General features: G+C 33.3%; 1 long non-coding RNA gene across 2 annotated transcripts in view; it reads right to left on the reverse strand.

Annotated features, from left to right (window-relative positions):
* The window catches only part of LOC127699036 (uncharacterized), a 316,114-nt gene that overhangs the window by 153,779 nt on the left and 139,910 nt on the right, over nucleotides 1-22,425 (reverse strand). The window contains exon 1 of one of the 2 annotated variants that reach the window (XR_007981031.1): nucleotides 16,968-17,118. The exons of the other annotated variant lie outside the window; for it this stretch is intronic. This is a non-coding gene — a long non-coding RNA (uncharacterized LOC127699036). Of the gene's footprint in view, nucleotides 1-16,967; nucleotides 17,119-22,425 lie in introns of those variants that run through there. 2 annotated transcript variants of the gene reach the window in all.

The raw sequence follows: 22,425 nt of genomic DNA on the forward strand, positions 1-22,425 counted from the left end.
AAGACACAAAAAACTGCTACCTTTTTTTGCCCTATATCACATAATTATGAAAACACATTAGATAGATAGGGGAAACTGTGGTTGTGTACATGCTTGAATGTGTAGGTGGCACACTCAGAACGATCGTCTCTAGATTTTTTATAAATTTTCTAACATCGGTTTCCGGGTTCTCGTAGCAACACGTTTCTTTCCCTTCCAGCTATTCCTGATTATGAATTAATCTAAAACATGCATTTATCCTAAAGCAACAACTATTAAACAACTCACCTATACCAATGGGGATCGTCTAATTCCTAACTGATTCCTTTAATCGTACATGTCCTGACGACACCCATCGTTGTCGCGTCTACCATTGGAGGTAGCGAAATTACATGATTTGACAGGAGAGCGAAATAAACAAGGGGAGCAATTTTATCGAACCGCATCCCGGACTGATTTACGGTTTGTCATTTAAATTTCTCATTGATCAATAATTAATTCCATTTCAAAAACAACATATGATAACACGTGAATCTCGTACATACAATAAACATTACTACAAACTACTAGAGATTAAACCATAGGTGCTTGAGGACAGGACCCTGTTTTGAGCCCCCCAAGTCCTCCCCCCTTATTATCATAAATCCTCGATTTTTATGCCCCCGCCATAGCGGAGGGGGCATTAAGTTTTACCCTTGTCCGTCTGTACGTCCATCCGTACGTACGTCCCAAAATTGGTTTCCGTTCTCTAACTTGAGTTTGCCTCAACCAAACAGTATGAAACTTAAACTCAATGCTTATTACCACAATACACAAATCAATTTTGAATTTTGATGGCGTCACTTTTACCGTTCTAGAGTTATGCCCTTTACAAATGGAAAAATTGCTAAATTTTTCGTTTCCGTTCTCTAACTTTAATTTCCCCCGACCAAATGTTATGAAACTTATACACAATGCTTATTACCACAAAACACAGATCAAGTTTGAATTTTGGTGGCGTCACTTTTACTGTTCTAGAGTTATGCCCCTTTACAAATGGAAAAATTGCTGAATTTTTCGTTTCTGTTCTCTAACTTTAGTTTGCCTCAACCAAATGTTATGAAACGTATACACAATGCTTATTGCCACAAAACACAGATCTATTTTGAATATGGGTAGCGTCACTTTCACCCTTCTTGAGTTATGTACAGATCGAAAAGGTACGAGAATTTCGAAAAAGTAAACAAACGTGACAGGAGTAGGATCCCAGTTACGGCAACCAGTCCAGTACCCACGAATGTAGTTCTTAAAAAAAAATTAACTTTTATTTAAAATGGTGTAGTGTTATTATTACACATAAATGTAATCTGGCGTCAGTACATAGAGTAAATTGCCTAAATTCTAGCCTGTATTCTTCCCCGGAAGTAGACTGACTGACCCTGTTGTCAATCAAAACAAAATTTTGCAACGAAATGCCAGTCATGAGGCACCGAGATTGTACTTAGAAACTTCGAAACCAATGCCTAACATGAAACAGAAGTCCCAAGGCGGCTATCAAAATTATTTATTGAACAGCACCCCATTTATTTACTATGATTTTCAATGCGTTTCAATGTGGCAAATAGCTTGGTCCCCGTTCCATACATGTAAACATTGCAAAAAAAAATCTAAAATGATAGACGAAGATCAGAAGATAGCTTTTGATTATCAGTGGTCAGACAGGACCTTCAGTTCAAATAAATGCAATTCCATTTCAAAAATGTATATCACTGACACTCAAACTTCCATGTGTGTGTGTAAAGCAAAATGTTGTCCTATGAAATTCCATATGAAATTTCGTCATGGTAAAGGGAGGTTATTCAAGGTTAAATTTTGTGTATATTGATACAATATTTCAATGATGGATTGTCATGAAATTTTGTTTCATGAAAGGGAGGTTATAAGCATATGATATTTTTGATAATGATATCATTGAAGTGTTTCATTTGATTGATAATAACAAACAAACCAAAATTAATAAATAGATTCAATTATAAACAGAAAACTAGTTTTGCTCATCATGGATGGCAAGGAATACAAGATACTTTTTGTATCATAGTCAAAACGTTTTAACAGATGGAATATCTGAAAATCAGTAAAGAGTTATTAGAAAAAGGCTACTTCATTTTTTATACAAACTTATGACATATATTCTAAATGTTTTGACCAGAAAACAAAAAATGTTCAACAAAAACTTGAAATCCATGGAGACTAACTTGAAAGAGTTATGCATATTTAGATTACGAAACATGGTCATGGACAGTATTTCAGTATGAAAAAGTGTCTGCGGACAACATTTTACATGAAATTTTGTCTGACGGACAATATTTCATTGAGGACATTATTTTATGTTACATGTGCATTACGCAATTATCCGACTAGCTAATCGATTCTTTCGAGTTGATTTTGAGACATACAGAAAGAAATATTATTGTTGTGCTGTGATATGGTGTGTGCATATTCATTATTTATGCACAATGCACACGAGAATAACAGTTTGTGCCGTTATCGTCCGTGTGTTTTAAATGAACAGTCCATTATTGAGTACGGTTTGTCATTTAAATTTCTCATTGGTCAATAATGAATTCTATTTAAAAACAACCAATGAAAACACGTGAATCTCTTACATATAGTAAACATTACTAAAAACTACTAGAGATTAAATCATAGGTGCTTGAGGACAGGACCCTGTTTTGAGCCCCATAGTCCCTCCTCTTTATTATCATAAATCCTCAATTTTTCAATATATATCACTTATTTGTACCATATGCATACCAGTATACCATATTTTTACTCTAAATATCAACGTGCGACTCGACTATAGAACGAAGCGAAAGGTTGCTTACTTCGTTTCAAAGAATTGGGGCACCGATAGGAAACTATTGTGTTAAAATGTAATAAAATATTACTTACTGGTTTAAACAACGAGTTCTTGCTGTTCCCATATGATTATCCCGAAATAATATATTGCGGTTAAAACACTTTTGATTCATTTTTTCGCTGGCGATTGTGCTGTATTTTTTTTCTCCATTCACTTCGATCAACGGAAGTTACAAAACAACGACATCTGTGTGGTCTTCAGCTCAAGAAAGATAACTCCACCTGAAAACGCGTGAAATAAGATGAGCTCCGAGAAACAATGTACAGAACTAAAAGGTAAGAGAATTTCGAAAAAGTAAACAAACGACATACATGTAAACATTGCAAAACAAAATCTAAAATGTTAGACGAAGATCAGAAGATAGCTTTTGATTGATCAAACGGGCCTAATCTCATTATCAGTGGTCAGACAGGAACAGGTTAATCCTTTCTTATCAAGTACATCGTGAAGGACCAACGTCAAAAACATAAAAAAGGTATCCATAGTTTGTTAACGGGTATAGCATACACCCTCTACGATGATTTGGGGGCCAAAACTTTACACAAATGGGCCGTGATAGAGGATGGAAGGCATCTAAATGAGGATATTGTACACCTTGTTCAAACAGATGAACGTTTTATGTCTGTAAAACATAATATTGAAACGACAGATCTAATAATTGACGAAGTCTCGATGGTTAGTGCAAAAACATTAAAAAAGTTGAGGTACTATGCAGAAAAATAAGAGGCAATCCTAAATATTTTGGAGGGATACAAGTAATTCTGTCTGGTGACTTTTACCAATTACCCCCTGTTCCAAAAAAACTAATTGGAGATTCTGGTAGCCACTGTTTTAAATTACTCTGGTTTAATGATTGTTTTCCAAACAAAGTCCAATTGAATATTATTCATAGGCATAAGAATATGATGTATGATTGCCAATGAGACAACCATTCACCAGAGATTTGCTCTGCATATTTTTTTCTAAATTATTTCTTTTATCTCAACAAAACATACCCTGTCACTTTTCAGTTTCAGATTTATATTATTACATAATTTATTTGGTATGAAATTGAGATGTGGGGTATATGCAAATGACAGCAACCTAACAAAAATATATAAAAAGCCATCTACATGGCTATATACATTTTTCAAAAATAAACCTTTGTACCTTTTTTATTTGCCTTTACTGCTTGACTCAATTGTGTTCCCTCTCCACCTCCTGCATTAGATTTACGAGATATTGATGTTTGTCCAAGAATAGCTGAATTTACTGAGTGACAGTAACCTAGGTATGTTGGGTTAGTATTTGCCCCATCATGAAGTGTTCTTTGTTGACAAAATATGTTCTCTATGACATCACTATTTACACGACTTGTAATAAATGATGTTTTTGAACACTTGAGTTTATATATACACATTTCTTCATATCCCATGACAGAAGAAATGATATCTTCCCTAGTCTGATGGGATATAAGATGTTTTTCCTTGTTTGTTATTTCACTATTGTCTTTAATCATTTTCCCCAATGTAAAACATCATGGTTTTGTTTAATTCTCTCATCACTTGAATCAGTTATAGGCCGTGAGTCTTTAAAGTTTTGAATTACCACACTTGTATGTTGTAGCATTTCTATGGTTGCATCAACCTTAGTTCCTGCATCACATAACACTACAAAAGTCTAAAAGTCTGAAAAGACCAGTTTTTGTCTTAATTTGCATGAACTTTTACTCGACATTCTCCAAAAGTATGACTTGTGTCTTAATTTTTCTTTACAAATTCTCATTTATATTAAATTTGTATGAAATTTACTCGACATATTCTCGACATTCTGAATATGGTCTTAAAATTTCTTGACAAATTCTTGACATTTGAATACTGTCTTGAAATTTCTCGACATATTCTCGACATTCTTATTTTTTCTCAGTATGGCTTGACATATTCTGAACATTTTGAATCGTGTCTTAAATTTACTTGACAGTTCTGAGTTTTACAAATCATGACCAATATTCATGATATAACTTTAATCTTTATTTCTCTTTATATTATATACTGTTGTTTCAAGTTACACTTCTTTACAACAAAAATAAAAGTTGGGCATGTAAAATAATTGAAAATTTGGGTATATAAATATTTTTACAAATGCAAATATGGCTATGAAATCTAAAGCATAAAATAATTCAAATGTGGGTGTGTTGATATAAAACAATTTCAATGTGGGTTTTTAAATAATTACAAATTTTGATTCCTAAATCTTATAAATTAAATTATTCAAACCAATCATACTGTAGACATATTTCATTCTACATTCATAATATTCAATGTTGATATGGTAAATAATTATTATACCAAAATGTGGTTTATATAAATAGCAAATTATGATGATATACAAATCATTCATTTAACAGAAGAAAAATTTGTGTAATGTCATCTGTTGGAATATATTAAGTATTACACATGGACAGGATGTTCCCCATAAAATTAAGGTATTCCACACCCCAGAGTACACGCAACTGTCAAATAGAAGTTATTGCTTTACCTGAAATCAGCCATACAACTTATCAGTTGACCGACCATGCCACTACAATTTAAAAAGTTTGTTGATAGATGAAAATGAAAATCATCATTTTGATGAAAAAAAATTGAATTGAAATGGATTTTCTTCATCAAAATTATGAAGTTAATTATTTTAACATAAAAACAAATTGAATAATTCCCAAAGATTAAAAGAAAATTATTATCTACTCCAGGAATAATAAAAAAATGTATTTATAATGGGTCCCATCAATGATTTCTATAGAAATCATCGGTCTTATGAAATGGTTCTCAAACAGACATGCATAATATAGATCTAAACATTTTTTTCTTTTCAGGAAGGAGTTATCACAAATATTTATTTTTGATAAAAAATTATAAAATTCAACCCTCAAATTTGAATAAAAAATGTTTTTGGGTTGTTCTAAAAAACGAATAAGGTTTTTGAATCAAGATGGGAACAATTTTTTGACCTAAACGAAAGCCCCCCCCCCCCCCCTCTTTTTTTAGCCACACAAACCCAAAAGATGAATTGTGGGGTCCAAAAGAGATACAAGACACCTATTTTAGAAAAGCAAATTTGACTGGCAGTTTTGCGAACGGCAAAAATCTAAATGCTGTTTGTCAATACCTTCGACTTATATTCCAAGTGAAAACAATTACTTAAATGTTTAATAAAAATAAATCAAAATTAAACTACACGGGGGATTATTCAGGGTATTCCAACTTAGTTGCACCAAAAGGGTATCTTACTATACCAAATTAATCCTTGATTCTTCAAAGTTTAGTTTAGCCATAATAAAAAGGAGTATATAACAGCAATAGAATGTCATAAACAGTGCAGAATAAGTCTGTTCACATTTCAGGCGAAATTTATACTGTTGAGATAGTGTCAAGACATATTTAAGACTGTCAAGAATGTGTCGAGACATATTCAGACATTATTTAGAATGTCAAGAATATGTCGAGACATATTCAAACATTATTAAGAATGTCAAGAATATGTCAAGACAGATCGAGACAAATTTAAGACAGTCAAGAATTGGTCGAGACTAATCCAGACTCTTATCAGATGATACAGGAAGTGTCGAGAAATTTTAAGACAATGTTCATACTGTCAAGACACTTGTCAAGAAAAATCAAGAACCTTATTAGACAAATTCATACTATGACAAGAATTTTTTAAAATTATTCAGACAAATTAAGAATGTCGAGTAAAAATTCATGCAAATTCAGACAAAAACTGGTCTTTTCAGACTTTTTGACTTTTGTAGTGTAAGCTTGACTTGTAAAGTTTCATTAAATTTAACATGTTAATATTCAAAACTTCCTCTGCTAAATGATTCCTCATTTTATTTTCTGATGTTAAGAAAATATGTTCTTGCGTCAGCTTTAACTGGAAATGGGTTTGTTGAAATGTCCCATAGATAAGCCTGTTTGAAGTGGGTCCACTCTATGAAATTGTCCTTAAACTTTAACCGCCGTTTACAAAAAGACCATCCCCACTTTTAGAAATGTTATTACGGATTTTCTTCACAGTATGGCAAATATCCATGATAAAAAAAAAATTTTTGACTTTCCTTTGGAGAAATATGTTTAGAAGAGAGCATGTGATTGCATTTATAGTGTTAAATTATGGCAACAAAATTTTGAAAAGGTCTCTGTTGCTTTGCTTTGTGCCCCACCAGTACTGATATATTGAAATGTAAATCCAAATGATGATAACATATTAATAGATTTCCATACAAGTCCTGGTGCAGTATGAGAAGGAAAATGTGCGAATGGGAAACGGTAACCTGTAAACCCTAAGAAAACTAACCGAAGAACATGTGTAGCAAGAGTTCTTTCTCTCGTATTACTCTTTATTTGCTCAAATATAATTGACTTGGGTGAACATTCAGTGTAGCCAACCACTCTATATTGTGTTTACGCTTGCGAAATTGCAAATCTTGTTGTATAGACATCTCATCTATCATAAGTTCACCTTGATATCCCTCAAGGGTTATACCTTTCATTTTGCTTCATTTGCCATCCAATCTAACATGTCACTATTAATGCCTGCCTATTGATAAACAAAGCTCTTATAACGTCTTAGCAAGTTTTGGGATGGTAATATTATGAAATTGCTATTTCTTAATTCACTATATCCCATGGACTTCTACAGTACAAAGTTAAACACAAACGTATAATTTCCTTGTTCCACCTCTGGGTTCCTTTCTTAGGCCATGTTTTTACTTATTAAAAATGTCTGCATTTTCATAGAATAATCAGGAAAATTTTTTGTCAACATGTCACTCAAATCATTATGATCAGTCTCACCTAGAATAACTTCATTATCATGTGTATTGATGTCACTAAAGTTTATATCAATATTATTTTTCTCATCTTTGTCGCACTTTGGTTCTTTATTTTGAACATTTGTTTTACTTTTTTAAAATGACCACAATAAGAGGATACAGCATTTGAAGTTTTGAATGGCAAAACCTTACAACATGTCTTGGCACGATACCGTATTTGTTCTGAGTACTCATCACCCACAAGACACACTTGCTCTTCAAAATGAGGTAAATCTAGCTCAACAGTATTAACACCACTACAGTAACTCAGTTGTTTTATAATTTTAAAAATGGATTCAATTGAACTAACTTTTCCTGGATTCCTATCTTTTCAAGTTCAATTTTCTTTCCCAATACTAGGAGTGATATGCTCCCATCTCCTTCTAACTGAATTTCAGTCATTATTTTACTACCATTTATAATTTCTCCTGTAAAATGTCCTATTTTCATTGATATTGGAGTTTTAGATATCACAAAAAAGTCTGTAGGGAGAAGAGTTTGAATATCAATGAATAAAATTTCAGGCTAACTAATGTTGTCCTGTTTCCATGACAAACCATTGTATCTTTGGGTAGATTTACACCAGTTTTCTTTCGAGCGACGTGGTTTTATGTTAACATAGTGAAAATGTTTGTAATAACACTACCCACAGCAGAACTTGTCACTTCAAATTCACATGTTTTCTTAATTTCGATAAGATCAACAAATTGAGATTCATTGAATGGTTGTAGATTTTCTACAACTCATGTGAAAATGGGTGTTTTGTTAGTTGCCATTTCTATTTACTATTGTTTTCCACAGTTTAAGAATTTTTTTCACAGTTTAGAATTTCCGCCAAATAAACCATTCATAATTCTCTTACCTTTTCGTTCTGTACATTGTTTCCCGGAACTAATCTAATTTCCCATGTTTTCAGATGGAGTTATCCTTCTTGATACACATAGATGTCGTTGTTTTGTAACTTCCGTTGGTCGAAGTTGAATGGGGAAAAACAGCAACATCGCAAGCGAAAAAATGAATTAAAAGTGTTTAAACGTTATTATATTATTTCTGGATATTCATATTCAAGAAGGATAATCATCTGGGAACAGCAAGAACTCGTTGTTTAAACCGGTAAGTGATATTTTATTACATTTTAAAACAATAGTTCCCGACCGGTGCCCCAATTTCTTGATATATATAATATATGCCACCGAAAGCTGAATTTTTAGTTCAGTCTAGGTGGCCGAGTGGTCTAGAGCGTGGACACATTGCAGGCGATGTTGTCACGATATCCCAATAGCATGAGTTCGAATCCCAGCGAGGGAAGAACAAAAATTTGCTTCCGCAAATTTGCAGATTTAACATTGTTGTGCTGATATTTAGAGTAAATATGTATATATATATATAAAAGTCTAAATTGAAAACAACGTTCAAACCTATGATTGCGTTGGATAAAAACCGCAATTTTTATACCTGTGCATGTAAAACAAATTTCTTGGTAGAGGGGTCTAAATACAGCACAAACAACAATTTCAAAAAGACCAAAAAAAGTGAAAAAGTCTATTTTAACAATACGCATTTGACTAACAGGTCGAACAACAGATGTTCTTAAACCCTACTGACTGCCATTGGCGATTGCCAAATAAATTGATCACCAGATCTAACGAAATGGATCTTAATATTAATTTAATACCAAACAGAAAACAATAAACTTGTGGAAAAGATGGTATACCACAAACATGAGGTGCAAAAATTTGTACACCATATCCGGATTTCGACAATTGATGTCTCTTCAGTGATGTACGGGATCGAAACGGTATTTGGAAGGCCATATAATTTACCTCAATTTGGGATTGACTCTTGAATTTTAAAGAGTCGAAATAGGATGAACGGATCATATAAACCCGAAGGAAAATATAATACAAGCCCAAACGAAAAAATATATAAAAGTCTAAATTGAAAACAACGTTCAAACCTATGATTGCGTTGGATAAAAACCGCAATTTTTATACCTGTGCATGTAAAACAAATTTCTTGGTAGAGGGGTCTAAATACAGCACAAACAACAATTTCAAAAAAACCAAAAAAAGTGAAAAAGTCTATTTTAACAATACGCATTTGACTAACAGGTCGAACAACTGATGTTCTTAAACCCTGCTGGCTGCCATTGGCGATTGCCAAATAAATTGATCACCAGATCTAACGAAATGGATCTTAATATTAATTTAATACCAAACAGAAAACAATAAACTTGTGGAAAAGATGGTATACCACAAACATGAGGTGCAAAAATTTGTACACCATATCCGGATTTCGACAATTGATGTCTCTTCAGTGATGTACGGGATCGAAACGGTATTTGGAAGGCCATATAATTTACCTCAATTTGGGATTGACTCTTGAATTTTAAAGAGTCGAAATAGGATGAACGGATCATATAAACCCGAAGGAAAATATAATACAAGCCCAAACGAAAAAATATATAAAAGTCTAAATTGAAAACAACGTTCAAACCTATGATTGCGTTGGATAAAAACCGCTATTTTTATACCTGTGCATGTAAAATAAATTTCTTGGTAGAGGGGTCTAAATACAGCACAAACAACAATTTCAAAAAGACCAAAAAAAGTGAAAAGTCTATTTTAACAATACGCATTTGACTAACAGGTCGAACAACTGATGTTCTTAAACCCTGCTGACTGCCATTGGCGATTGCCAAATAAATTGATCACCAGATCTAACGAAATGGATCTTAATATTAATTTAATACCAAACAGAAAACAATAAACTTGTGGAAAAGATGGTATACCACAAACATGTGGTGCAAAAATTTGTACACCATATCCGGATTTCGACAATTGATGTCTCTTCAGTGATGTACGGGATCGAAACGGTATTTGGAAGGCCATATAATTTACCTCAATTTGGGATTGACTCTTGAATTTTAAAATTATATATATATATATATATATATATAGTCTAAATCCGGATATGGTGTACAAAATTTTGCACCTCATGTTTGCGGTATACCATCTTTTCCGCAAGTTTATTGTTTTCTGTTTGGTAATAAATTAATTATAAGATCCATTTTGTTACATCTTGTGATCCGTTTATTTGGCAATCGCAAATGGCAGTCAGCAGGGTTTAAGAACATCAGTTGTTCGACCTGCTAGTCAAATGCGTTTTGTTAAAATATACTTTTTCACTTTTTTGGTCTTTTTGAAAATGTTGTTTGTGCTGTATTTAGACCCCTCTACTAAGAAATTTGTTTTGCATGCACACGTATAAAAATTGCGGTTTTTATCCAACGCAATTATAGGTTTGAACGTTTTTTTCAATTTAGACTTGTATATATATATTCTTCTATAGTCGAGTGGCACGTTGATAGTAAACATACATATTTAGAGTTAAAATATGGTATATTGGTATACATATGGTACAAATAAGTGACATATATTGAAAAATCGAAGATTTATGATGATAAGGGGGAGGGACTATGGGGGGCTCAAAACAGGGTCCTGTCCTGAAGCACCTATGGATTGAATTACGTATGAAACTTTTTCGGAGTTTAAAAACGTAAAATTAAGATCAACTACGATAGCAGATTGGCAACCAACTAGCCTGTTTCAAGTTTAATGGCGAGTTGGAAATGCAGTTGCAGTTTTTTTTTCCTCGAAAAATGATTCGTCGAACTGAATTTCAAAGATCGCCGGGATTGCAAAGTAAAGAAAAAGTATGGGGGTTATATAGGAATCTCCATGTCCGTCTGTCCTTCGACAAGGCGTCGTGTCTGGTGCATTACTTTTTTACTGTAAAACTTCGGTTAACCATATTTAGTATGCAATTACAATTCAGGCTGGGGGTTTGTCATATACCAAAGTAAGGTAGCTCTGACACTGACTTTGACCGCTTTGATAGTAAAACCATGTCCAATACGTGTACTGCTCATAACTTTTGTACCGTAAGACATACTATAGTTTACCTTTACCTTTACCTTTGACCACTATATGAATATTTTGTAATTCATCCAGAATGGGTTTCTGAATCAATGCCAATACAGAAACTTAGTCTAAGTGAACGAAAACCCACCTATGCCACTAAGACAATGACATGGCCTGGCAGACGATGCAAAAGTGCTCCGCCGTCAAAATTCAGGAATACAATCACCTCGAATGTTGTAGATTCGGCCCCGATACGAAAAACGTGAAACAATTCAAACAAGAAAACTAACGGCTTAATTGGTAATAAATACAATTTGCGAAAAACAAATATGACGGACATGAGCCAATAAAAACCATTGAACCACAGGCCCCTGACATGAGATAGACACACAAAGAATGTAACAAAGCTTTCTGGGTACTGAATTAATAAATCTACAGTAAGGTTGCAATAAAAAATATCAAAATTTTACGTGATAAACATATGAAAAAAAGATTTTCGATTATTGCTAATGAGACACTATTTAATAACAAACAACATAGCTGTGATTAAATTCATATTTGAAATAATACACATCTACCGTTGCAAACTTCCCACATGTGCTATCCAGCACTTTGGTTAAATTGGTCAACATTGAGGTCCAAAAGGTCCAGCATTCAACTTTGTTTGATTTCATCAAAAATTGATTTATTCGGGTTCTTGTATATGAAGAATCTAGCCGTGTATTTTGATTTTTAATTTTGGGTCCCGTTTTCAAATTGGTCCACAGTAAGGTCTAAAGGGTCAAAAATTAAACTTTTGTTTGCTTTCAACAAAAATTTAATTCTTGGGGTTCTTTGATATGCTGAATCGAAACATGTATTTAGATTTTTGATTTAGGCTCAGTTTTGAAGTTGGTCCAAATCGGGGTCCATAATTATACTTTGTTTGATTTCAACAAAAAAATAATACTATTATATGGGGTTCTCTGATATGCTGAATTAACCGTGTATTTAGATTTTTGATTTTGGGTTCCGGTATCAAATTGGTCCACATTGAGGTCCAAAGGGTCCGAAATTAAACTTTGTTTGATTTCATCAAACATTGAATTCTAGAGGTTCTTATATATAATGAATCTAACCATGTATTTAGATTTTGGATATTGGACCATAATGGGTAAATGTCAAATTTCAAATTTTTAAGTTCTTAGACCACATTCTTTCTGTGTCAGAAACCTATGCTTTGTCAAATATTTAATCACAATCCCAATTCAGAGCTGTATCAAGCTTGAATGTTGTGTCCATACTTGCCCCAACTGTTCAGGGTTCGACCTCTACGATCGTATCCAGCTGCGCCCAGCGGAGCATTTTATTTTTTATATTTGTGTTTATTTCACCTGGCCTTAAAGGCCATGATATCTATTGCTATCACTTGGCGGCCGTCGTCGTAAACTTAAAAAAATCTTCTTCTGAAATTGTGGGCCAAATGTTACCAAACATGACCTGAATGTAACTTTAGGCAAAATTTCTGTATTTGCCTGTCCCAAGTCAGGAGCCTGTAATTCAGTGGTTGTTGTTTGTTGCTGCTGTATATCATATTTGTATTTTGTTCATTGTTTTTTTAAAGGCAGTGCTTTAATGTCTTTCTGGTTGCCGTGTTAATCTTTCTTTCCGCGATATCCAACTTATCTACGTGGGGGGTCATTAGGCTCCAAGTAGATCCGGAAAATGTTGATTCTCTCCTCTTCTTATTGTGATATAAAATGTTTTTTGTTTCATTTCATTTACATTGGGAAATAGAGAAACGATCATTGTGTTTTGTTAGTTTTAAAAACTTTTGATATATTTGTATTTTACATTATAAGCAGTCAACCGATTGACAAACTAGAATTATTTGAATTCCGTGTGGAAAGAGGTCGGGTTAATTTCGAGTGTTATCTGCAATCTAGATGTTTATAAATCATTTCAGTCGTTGATATAATAATTAAAGGTCGACTAAACATGAATTATATTATATAATTTAAAGCGCATTTCTGTTTATGCACGCGAACCCGTCTAACGTTATTGTTATTTCGCAGTTATATAAAGTAGCAAATTATCGTTCCTGAATAGGTGGCGCCGTGGTAGCCGATTCTGTTGCATTTTTAATTAACGATGCCAAGTACTTGTTGTTGTGTACCTGGATGAGGACATGCATTTCCAAATGACTTAAAAAGAAGGAAAAGTTGGATCAACGCCATGGCCCATACGCAGTTTGGACGAGAACACGATTAAATCGTGGAGTCCATCTCAATCAGCTGTTGTTTGCAAGGCACATTTTACTGAAAAAGACTACGAAACTATTCATGGTAAAACTCTATTTTCTTTTTAAAATCTATAGTTATATATGTAATCGCCATGCGAATAAACCAAAGTCTGTTTACAACCGCAATTATCGTTTTAGAATAAAAGGGGGTGGTTAATTCAAGACGTCATAATTTTTTGGATTACGATTCAATGTGATCTGTTTGAGATTTTTTGGTGCTTGCTACAATTATAATGATTTCTTTCAAGAGGTATATCATACTGAGAATTATTTTAGCAGTAATTATGCTAATGTAGTAATGACAGGAATGCATAAGCTATGCCTCATAGACTTTCTTGAAAAATATCAATGACAATGTTAACAGGAACAAAACAATGACATGCTCTCATCTATATTATAGTTATTTAGGTACAAACAATGTTTGTTTGTTGCATACGTCTCTCATTGTTTGTCCTTTGGATTTACATAACATACATTTTGATGTACATTGAATCAGGCTAACATAGTTTTATCTAGATTGTAATGAATAAATCTAGTTAATATTTTGCCAGGTAGTACAAAGTATGCATTGCTAATGGAAGTTCATTTAATTATAAAAAAAACTAATGTTTTATAACCTTTTTCAGGGCGCAAACCCACCATACAGAGACTTAAGTCTACTGCCATTCCCAGCCTATTTTCCTGGACCAAGCAAGAGTCCGAATCGTCCGCAAAAAGAAAAATGAGGGCAGTTTCCTGTGAAAACAAAAGAACTAAACTTGATGAATATTGTAATAGAAATCTAGAGGAAAGTTTTGATTGTAAAGTTGGTTTTCTTGAAGAAGTTATTCATACTGCAGACAGGATTTATGACTGTCCACCACCAACTGCCGAGCTAATGTTGAGCTTCACAGATGGAATTACGCAAACACCATCAATACCTATATTTTCAGCAGAGAATTTTGAAATGAAGACACGTGACACAGCCATGCATTTTTATACCGGTTTAGAGGTGTATACTAAATTTTTATTTGTTTTGACCACACTTGGTCCAGCAGCACATTGTTTGAGATACATGTATTTTCAAATTGATAGGGTGTCATTTGAAAATCAGATATTTTTAAGACTTTGATGAAATTGAGGCATTATACAACCAACTTTGAACTGTCTACATTCTAGATTGAAACTAGTGTTAAGAATATTGTGTAAACATGGATTGTTTTTATGTCTAAACAGTGGCGTGAGGCTAACACTTGGCCATTTAGTGGTTTAGTCGGGTATTTTTCGCCATTCAACTTTAAATTAAAGTTTCCTACAACTTGGATTATTATTGACAGCACAGAATATCCCGTGATAAAACCTAAAGCTCCTAGAGCTCAGGCAACCTTTTCACCATATAAAAACAGAAACACTGAAAATACTTGTATGTTCGACACCTGGTGGTTTAGTCAACCATGTCTCTAATGCATATGTTGGTTGTACCAGTGACTGTGAAATAGTTGAAAGATGTAGAATAATTATGTGATGGCAGACAAAGGTTTAAATATGCAAGATTTGTTTGCTCACTTTTTTCAAAAAAAGAAACAGAATTAGTTCCAAAACTCTTATACGGGATAGAAAAGTCTCCAATTAACACGTGCACATAGAGCTAATTATTGGACTTGGCAAAACATACAAAATTCTAATAAATCCTATGAATGGAACTGAAACAAAACTTTCATCTGAAATAACATTTAGTTGTTTTATGTTGTGTAATTTTAGAACTTGTATTGTGCCAAAGGATGCATAAATAAAAGTGACGCAGTGAAGTTTGTTCTGATATACATTTTGTATAAATATAAATATTATTTACAATTTCATGCACATGTAAATTGTAATGCATATAAAAATAAGGAGATGTGGTATGATATTCAGTGAGTTTATCGAACCAAAGTGTATAAGAAATGGGTTAAGCAGTTACAGGTGTTACTGTCACTGTACAATCTCCAACAATTAGAAAAACTTGTACCGTGTAAAAAATTACAGAGATCTTACAACTAAGTTTGACTTTGGAGAATTGTTTATATCTGTTGATGTAAATATAAAAAAGAAGATGTGGTATGATTGCCAATGAGACAACTCTCCACAAGAGACCAAATGACACAGAAATTAACAGCTATACATGTAGGTCACAGTACGGCCTTCAACAATGAGCAAAGCACATACCGCACAGTGAGCTATTAAAGGCCCCGAAATGACAATGTAAAACAATTCAAACAAGAAAACTAACGGCCTAATTTATGTACAAAAAATTAACGAATAACAAATATGCAACACATAAACAAACGACAACCACTGAATTACAGGCTCCTGACTTGGGACAGGCACATACATGTACATACAGAATGTGGCGGGGTTAAACATGTTAGCGGGATCCCAACCCACCCCCTAACCTGGGACAGTGGTGTAACAGTACAATATAAGAACGAACTATGAAAATCAGTTGAAAGAGGCTTAACTCATCAGATGGATAAATACAAATACAAGTGGACGTGGCCGGGTAGTTGTACAACCAAACAACAAAAAGACACTAAGTACAGATCTGAGAGTACTCGCATTTACTGACATCTAGTTCAAATCCACTAACAACTGATCTAAGACTAAATTATCAATCCGTAAGCTCCCTTTAGAATTTTATAAATTTTACATTTTACATTTCTGAGTTATGGGGTTTTATTCATTAAAAAAGGGGGGATTTTCCAGTTTTTGGACAACAACTCAAAAATGCTTTAAGCAGTTCGCATGAAACTTTGGTGAATTATTTATAGCTATTGATGTAATCTCCCTATTGATTTTCATAAATTTCAAATATGACATTGAGAAGAAATTGAACTTTATTTGTTTATAGTCTGGCAACAGATTTATTAAGTATTGCGCAACAGCACAGTGTATTGCACAACAGCAAGAAATCTTTAATTGAATATAAATTCAATTCATATAACCGATTTCAAGTTCTTTGACTACATTTATTCAGAAACTATAATATGTCAAATATTTAATAACAATCCAAATTCAGACCTGTATCAAGCTTGAATATTGTGTCCATTTTTGCCCCAACTGTTCAGGGTTGGACCTCTGCGGGTGTATCCAGCTGCGCTCAGCGAATCAGTTTATTTCTTAATTAAGAACTCCTTTTTGTCGCAGAAAGCTCGACATAGGGATAGTGATCCGGCGGCGGCGTTAGCTAACTACGTATAAAAGCTTAATATTTCAGAAGGTAGAAGACCTGGATCCTTCCTACTTTCTATATAGATGCCTTATGTTACGAAGTTTTCGTACGTCATATGTCCATTGTCCTTGACCTCAGGTTCAGTTACTACTTGAAAAAGTTAAGATTTTTAGTATTCTTAATTTCTCTCTTAATATGAGTAATAGGACAACTATATTTGGTATGTGCGTACCTTGCAAGGTCCTCATGCCCGTCAGACAGTTTTCACTTGACCTCGACCTCATTTCATGGATCAGTAAACAAGATTAAGTTTTGGTGGTCAAGTCCATATCTCAGATACTATAAGCAATAGGTCTAGTATATTCGGTGTATGGAAGGACTGTCCAACTGGCAGGTGTTATCTGACCTTGACCTAATTTTCATGGTTCAGTGGTTATAGTTAAGTTTTTGTGTTTTGGTCTGTTTTTCTTATACTGTATGCAATAGGTCTACTATATTTTGTGTATGGAATGATTGTAAGGTGTACATGTCTAGCTGACAGGTGTCATCTGACCTTGACCTCATTTTCATGGTTCAGTGGTCAAAGTTAAGTTTTTGAGTTTTGGTCTTTTTTTCTAATACTATATGCAATAGTTCAACTATATTTGGTGTATGGAAATATTTTATGATCTATTTGTCAGTCACGCAGGTTTTTTTTTTTACCTTGACCTCATTTTCAAGGTTCATTGCTCAGTTTTAAGTTTTTGTGTTTTGGTCTGTTTTTCTTAAACTATAAGCAATAGGTCAACTATATTTGTTGTATGGAAGAATTGTTAGCTGTACATGCCTGCCTAGCATGGTTCATCTGACCTTGACCTCATTTTCTTGGTTAATTGGTCAATGTTTAGTTTACTTGGTTAATGTTAAGTTTATGTGACAGTTGTAATAAAGCTTTATATTTAGGACTATCAACATAATATCAATGATTAGTAAAGAAGGCGAGACATTTCAGCGTGTGCACTCTTGTTTCATTCATAAATTACTTTATACTTGGAAATATAATTTTGCTTGGAGTTATAGTTTCTAAAAAAAAGTATTGTCATTGAAAGAGTTGACATGTTGCAATGTACATTTATTCTACATAGTTCTATGGTACCAAATCAAAAGTTTATATAAAAGAAAGAAGTCAAAGGTTTCCCATCATAGTTTAGTTACATACATTTTGTTTGTACCTGAGGTTGTTGAATATAGATCATTATATAAATAAGGAGATGTGTTATGATTGCCAATGAAACAACTATCATCCATACATTGTACTTACCAGTAACAAACCACATTTGCAAAGTTGAATAAAATACAGTTGATAACATTTACTTATTACTAAAAAGAAAATGCCAAACTATTTTAAACAGTATTTGACTATAAACATAGATACAAAAGGTACAAACTGGACATAATGCACTAGTTCATAAACAAGTGAGAACAATCGCCTTCATATGGTGCTCAGAATATGACATCCATAAAACTTGTTCAATATCATTAGAGAACTCTAAATCTTAAATACTGAAAGCCACCTCTGATAAGTACAATGTACTATGCAAGATAATGATATAACTGGACTAAAAATACACACAACCTGTAATTAACTGCCTTTACAGCGCTTTCGCGCTTTGATTACATAAATCAGGCCGTTAGTTTTCTTGTTCGAATTGTTTTACATTTGTCATTTCGGAGCCTTTTATAGCCGACTATGCGATATGGCTTTTGGTCATTATTGAAGGCCGTACGATGACCTATAGTTGTTAACTTCTTTGTCATTTGGTCTCTAGTGGAGAGTTATCTCATTGGCAATTATACCACATTTCATATTTTTATATTGATTAACAATTGTATCTTGGAATTTTCTCCTTCAAGAAACATGGCCGCTGATTCTAAAAATAGAACATAGGGATGATTGCATTTCTTGCCTTATTTCTCAAAAAACTAGAGTAGTTAGATCAAAAGTGATGCGGGCAAGGTCTATCTTCTATGGAATTTTCAGAAAAAACTAGACAACCCAGTTTGGAGTCTCCCCTAGAAAAGTCCGTTGTTAGTAGATTTAGACGTGTTGTTTTCATTTTTGACTTTTATCTAATAAACAAAGGAAGATTTCGCATTGGTTGATTATTATCTATAGAGAGAAACTTTGAATAGGAAGAATGACCAGAACAATAAGATCTACAAACATGTTAACTGGCCGAAATTGTCAATTGACCCCTTATAGGAGTGATTTCTATTGAAAAACAAATATTCAGAATTTTTATGTAGCAAGGCCGAAATTGTCAATTGACCCATTATGAAAAACAGTATTCGCAAAAATACCGAACTCCAAGGTAATTTAAAAAGGGAAAGTCCATTAAACCTGACAAAAACAAACGATCGACTATATCCACCAGCGGATATCCCGACTTGGTTCAGGCATTTTCTGAAGAAAAGGGTGGGTTAAACCTGATTGAATGCCCTTTGCCTGTTATATATATGTATACCTCGAAAACTAAAATAGAAAGTGGAAACAGGAAAACTATCAGCAATACACGATCTACAAAAATGCAAATATGACGGAAATCATTTGATGAATCGTTCATGGTTATTGGCCTTAAATGACGATTTTATACTGCGGGCTCATTATTATTCTTGGGATAACAATTTTCGTGGATATATGTGAATCACGAATTTAAATGTTCATCGAAGTACAAATTTTATAAAGACTTGTTGAATGCAAAACCACGAAATAAAATTTCTATGAAAATACAATTTTTTCCTTAAACCACGAAAATTGGTACCCACGAAATAAATTCTCAGTGCTTATTTCAATTTTTATACGCCCGTCAATTTTTGACGGGACGTATTATGGTATATAAATGTCCGGTGTCCGTCCGTCTGTCTGTCCGTCTGTCCGTCTGTCTGTCCGGCGTAAACATGTCGCACCGTAACTTGAGAATGACTTATCCAAATTTCATGAAACTTAACATAGTTGTTTCTTATGATGGTCAAACTATCTGTATACTTTTTGGTGAAAATAAGATTAAAACTTTTTGAGTTATGGGACTTAGTAACTAAAACAGGTGTGTGTTTTTTTTCACATGTCGCGCCGTATCTCAAAAACAATTTATGATTATTGCTTAAAACTTTACACACTTCTTAGTTATATTAATCTTAAGATCTGTATACTTTTTGGTGATGATTCAAAATTTTATTTTAGAGATATTGAGTATTTTGTTAAAAAAGGGGGAGGGGTTTTTCACATCTTGCGCCGTATCTCAAAAACAGTTTATGATTATTGCTTAAAACTTTACACACTTCTTAGTTATATTAACCTTAAGATCTGTATACTTTTTGGTTTTGATTCAAAATTTTATTTTTGAGATCTTGATTTTTTTTTTAAAGGGGGGTTTTCACATGTCGCGCCGTATCTCAAAAACGATTTATGATTATTGCTTAAAATTTTACAAACTTCTTAGTTATATTAATCTAAAGATCTGTATACTTTTTGGTTTTGATTCAAAATTTTATTTCAGAGATATTGAGTTTTTTGTAAAAAAAAAAGGGGGTTTTCGCATGTCACGCCGTATGTCAGAAACTATTTATGCTTATTGCATCAAAATTCACACACAAGACGACGGGCGTATCATGCGCTCATGGCACAGCTGTTTATTAGTCTATTATATTAAAACAGCAAAATGAGTAGTGCCGTTTTCTTTTGTATTTGTTTCACTCACAGGGTACAAATCTCAAAGCTGTCAATTGCTACTGGGAATTGAATATTAGAGGGTTTATATTTTTTCTCAATTTTAAATGTTTCCATAAAATCAAAAAAGTTATTCAGCGCTGCCTGTTGACGTTGAAGTAATTTTGATACAAAATAGCGTTTGTCAAATTTTGCATCGAAGGGCATCGCTAACCACAATGAACTGTTTTTTTTTATCAGGAAGACAAACAATAGCTTTACTTCCAACATAGTTTGGTTTTGGTTAAGGAAGTTATCTCAAAATTGCGGTTTTGGCCATTCTTCAGACGTTAATGTTATAATTTGATGACATGTTTCATCTAAGCAAAACTATTGTAAGAATCTTAAAGTAAAATGTAGATACACTTTGCCAAAATAGTGATTGATTCTTAGGAGCCTCCGGTTTGTTCATGCTTATCAACCTACATGCCTGCAATAGCTAAAAAGAGGTCGAAAGATAAAATGCATCAAATTGCCTTTTATCTTAAAATTCTTCATAGATAGAGAAATTCTGACAAGACTGAAAAATGGTCAAAATGTCAAGCAAGATCTACCTTCGTTCCCTTTCCACCAAAATTATCAGATTATCAGATTACTCCTTAATTGAGTTATTGCCCTCATATTGAAGGAGAGATAGGTAAAACCAACATTACCTGCATATGAAAATAATACTATTTATTTCGTCCTCCAAAAGCAATTTTATGGATTTAGCTTCATCAGGAACGCTCACACTTAAAAATTTGAAAGCCAAGCATGTATATGACATGAACACGTGAATAGCTGTGACCAAAAAGGGACATTAAAATAGACAAATTCATCCAAGGTCAACTTTGCCAGAGGGAATTGGAACCTTAGTTTCATGATAATTTTCTAATTTATCGGAAATTTTAGTAAAAGGTTTGTTATAAATTATGTCAGTACCGACGCAATGACTACTGAGTTGGTGATAAACTCGGGGACGGAGACTAACAGTCCACCAGCAGTGGTAGTAAATGAAAATAACACTATTAATTTCTGCATGTTTCTTAAGTCCAAATTTGGAAGACAATTTAACAAAATACACTATTCTCATACTTAGATAAACGTTAACGTAAGAGCTAATCTAAGAGAAAGCCATGTAAAAAGACCCAGAAGCAATGTTGTCCAGATTATTTATATCTGTGACAGTAAATTCCATCATGTAACCGTCTGACATTAGTTGTTTTGTAGAACCTAAAACACCCCCATTAAAAAAAATCTATCGTGTATATGTTTTCAAATGACAAAATATTTGTTTTCCAAATTTCACAATGGCTGTCGAGCAGAATCTATCTTGGAAAATTCAACCTTTACCAAAATATCTTCAGAATGACAGCAAAACATAGGCAAAGCAGAATGATTTAATTTGGTGTAATCAATAAATACATACAAAATCAACATTGAATTATTGGGGTTCTTTGATATGCCGGATCTAACAGTGTATATAGATTTTTTATTTTTGGGCTCCGTTTTCAAATATTTCCACATTAAGGTCCAAATGGTCTAAAATTAAACATTGTATGTGTTTAACCAAAATTGAATTC

Source organism: Mytilus californianus, unplaced genomic scaffold, assembly GCF_021869535.1.
Source record: "Mytilus californianus isolate M0D057914Y unplaced genomic scaffold, xbMytCali1.0.p SCAF_4, whole genome shotgun sequence".
Lineage (NCBI taxonomy): Eukaryota > Metazoa > Mollusca > Bivalvia > Mytilida > Mytilidae > Mytilus > Mytilus californianus.